The sequence below is a fragment of the Pteropus alecto genome, unplaced genomic scaffold (genome assembly GCF_000325575.1).
Source record: "Pteropus alecto unplaced genomic scaffold, ASM32557v1 scaffold7, whole genome shotgun sequence".
Classification (NCBI taxonomy): Eukaryota; Metazoa; Chordata; class Mammalia; order Chiroptera; family Pteropodidae; genus Pteropus; species Pteropus alecto.
This window is the reverse complement of record NW_006494614.1, coordinates 62,221,655-62,225,133: the sequence shown is the minus strand read 5'-3', so window position 1 is coordinate 62,225,133 and position 3,479 is coordinate 62,221,655. Positions and strand designations below refer to the sequence as shown.

At 48.5% G+C, this 3,479-nt stretch overlaps 1 protein-coding gene across 1 annotated transcript in view; it reads left to right on the top strand.

The window, feature by feature from the left end:
* Positions 1-3,479, top strand: part of SLC7A5 (solute carrier family 7 member 5) — a 42,826-nt gene that overhangs the window by 436 nt on the left and 38,911 nt on the right. The gene's annotated exons all lie outside the window — the stretch shown is intronic.

Below are 3,479 nucleotides of genomic sequence, written 5' to 3'. Positions count from 1 at the left end.
TGTGCGTGCGTGAGTACCTGCGGGGGACCCGGCCCGAGCGGGGTGGGGGGAAGCGGGGCGAGCCGCGTGCCCGCATGCCCCGGCCATTCCGAATCCCCAACCATCCCCGCAGCCCAAGACCATCCACGAACTCCTGGGCCATCTATCTTCACATTCCAGGGCCATCCCGTATCCCTAGGCTATCCTCGCAGTTCTGGTCCCAGAACCCACGTGCGTTTCATTCATTCCTTTGCACATCACCTTGGGAATTCCGCAGGGACGCAGATAGCCCTTCCCGGAGCCTCTGACGGGTTTTTCACTTTCCCACTTAGTTCATTGACATCCGTTGGGGCTGAGTAATTTCCTCTGCTTCTTGCAAGGCACCCACAAAGAGTATGTGAAAAATCGGATTTCCTGTTTGAGCCTTCTATTGCTGTATATGGACAAAAAAATTGTAGTTAAAATCCCATTCATTTCAGTTCTTCGAACCAACTTAGGAATCAGCAGAGGCCAACTCATACAAAAATCATAGTAATAAAATGCAAGTTAATCTTGTATGTATTAGGATGGGTTTGGCGGTCCCCAAGTTGTGCAGACAGCCATTTGCCATGGTCCTACTGATGGTGGGCACAGTCCTTGTATGTTGGTGGGCACGGCCAGGGTATGTTGGTGGACACAGTGTTACATAAAATTCCTCCCCACGCCAGAGACCAAAGAAAGAGGCTGACAACTCCATCATTACATCAAGAAGTTTATGGAGGGAATTTACATATGAGGCGCTTCTGGGCAGCAGCAAGAGGACATGAATATTCTCAGGACTGTGTGGCGGGACGCTGAAGAATTATATAGGATAGGGCGGGATGGATAGGATTATGACCCGCCCCAGATAAGGGGGAAACACCTTACCTACTTGTCCAGGAAGCAGCATTTTCCTAGACCAGCATGTCCAGTCCCCTCCATAGGTGAGGAGTCAGACAGTCTCTGAGGGAAATTATGGCACATAATCTCTCTTCTGGCCCAAATCTGGCACAAAGGTCTGGCAGTGATCAGGCCGCGGTCCCAGTCTCTCTTCCACACTACAGTGTTAGTATGTTGGTGGACACCGTCCTGTCCTGGTATGTTCTTCACCCATGAGTGAGCCGAGCCAGAGAGAATTGCTGCTTTGCAAACGGTTTTCATGTGGAATTTCAGGAAAAAAATCATTTGTACCAAATGTCAAATGCCATGCGATTTTTTTTTCTTTTTGGCTTTTGGCAGTTTTTCCATCTACCACTTGGCCAACCTCTAGGGAAGCTTGCAAGATGGAAGTATCTTGCTTTCAGAGCTGCCACCTGATTTGAGTGAGGATTTGCCCAAATCTTACTCATGCACATAAGTACGGAGCTAGCAGGGTACATTCATGGATTCAGGTCCTAGCCATGAAACTCAGGGACTGCAGTTACTTGGAGTGGCTTCTGCCTGGCCATGCCTGCTGGGGCTACTGGGCTTGTGGACCAACTTTCTTGCATCATTCTCACTGTGGAGTGGGGCAGGTATTTCAGAACTCTGAGGCACTCTGAAAAGTGGCGTAGCATATTCCAAAGGCAGAACATAGTGCAGTTCTGTTTGGCTGCCTGAGGTCACATACTTTCCTGAGACCCTGAACAACTAGTCATGCCAGGTGAAAGAACAGTATTTGCCTCCTTTTTTTGGCAGGGGTGGGGGTGGGGGCGTGGGGGGTGGTGGTTTCAGTGATGTAGCTCTCAGCTTTAAAAAACTTAGGTCCAAATCAATGAATAGTCATAGCAATAGTCGATGTGCCTGAGAATAGGAAAGATTGTGGCTTCTGGTGAGCTTTGAGATGAGGGTTTTATGGGGTGATGCATTGCACTGAGCTAAGAAAAAGCCCCTTTAAAGGCAAGATGACTTTGTTGGGTTGTTTTGTCATTAAGAGAATTTTAATTGTCTAATTTTCATCCGCGCTAGATATGATATAATGTTTGGGCCTAGTACGTAATGAAATAGGTAATATCTTTAAAGGACCCTCTCTCTCGTCTTTAAAAATGGATCCCTTTTTAAACTTTTGGGTTTATGTAGGTAAATCCTCAGGTAGATTCTAGAAGGGCTATAATTGAATATACCCCGGCCAGAGCTCCGGGTCACTTGCAGCATTGCGGGCTCAGCAGGGAGAGTTATGTCAGTAACACACCTTTCGGTAGGATTGAGGGTGGCACTGGTCATGTACTGATTGGCCTTTGTAGCTGTTTTTCTCAGAACCACCTGTGTGAATGTGATACACACATATGTATGTGTGCAGCTTCTGGTGGAAAGAGGATTTTCAGTAAGAGAGGTGCGCCATCTGCAAGAGTGAGCTCTAGTTTAGAGCCTAACACCCTCTGGAGAGGGACATGGCTTGTCCAAGGCTACAGAACTCAGCCAGCCGGACTGGCATGGCTGCTCTCACTCAGCACAGGGAAAGGCATGATTGTCTAAGAGGGGGCCTGGCTTGCCCGTGTAGGGGGCTTCTGAGAAGCCAGTGAAAAGCCACAGACAGAAAGTTCTCGAGTGTTCTTTAATTAATCCACAAAAGCTGGGTTCTAGAATTTCTCCTAAGAAGAGAATGGGTGCCTTGCACCACTTCTTGGAGATATTCCTACAGCGGTGATGTGCCCCAAAGTGGCTTTCGGGGCAGCCTGTGCTGGTGCCCCACAACAGGACCCTGGATCGCCCTCTCCAGCACTGTGTCATGGGTCTGGAGCACAGTTCTCGTTTTGCTGGTTGGTATTTTCAGTCCCCTGGGCACGTCCCACAACTTTCTTTCTGCTTGTGAAAAAATTGTGTTGTGAAACGGGTTGGCGTTGGTGCTTAAAATGATTCTGGGGACAATATAAATGGGAGGGGAAAAATCCCTTTTCTTGTAGGTCTGACATAGAAATGATGAGATGGGCCATTTCATAGCGTGGCTGTGGTATTTTACCTTTTTAAGGAGTCAAAGATCAAAAGCTATTTCCATAATAACTCTCCACAGCCATGTGGGATTTGGTATGCGACTTGGTTTACATGGATTATTTATCTCTTAACGATAACTTGTTAGCATTTGCTTGAAATTCAGATGAGTCTGGGTTTTGTGTTTGCTGCAAAAGTCACAAAGTCACTCAGGCTGGAGTTGAGTTCTCCCAGGCTGGGTTTGCCTTGGACAGTTTATCCTCTCTCCCTGAGCCACTTTCTCTGTAAAATGGAACAGTGATGTCTGCGGGGGCCTGGGCTGGAGGCACAGGTGAGGGCCAGCCCAGGGTAGGATCCTGTATGTGGGAGTGGCCGTGGTGCGGAAACACAACTGTGGCCTAATTGGTTCTTTATCTCAGAGAAGCAGCACTCAGGAGGAGTCTGAAAGGGCTCACTTCTCCCTCTGCTGAGTCGTGGAAAAGGCTTGGAGCCTGTCCAAGGCCTGTTGTCTCCTGCCCAGGACGTGTAGGTGTCAGGGAAGTGGCTGCAGACGGCTGGTCATCTGCCCTCCTCTT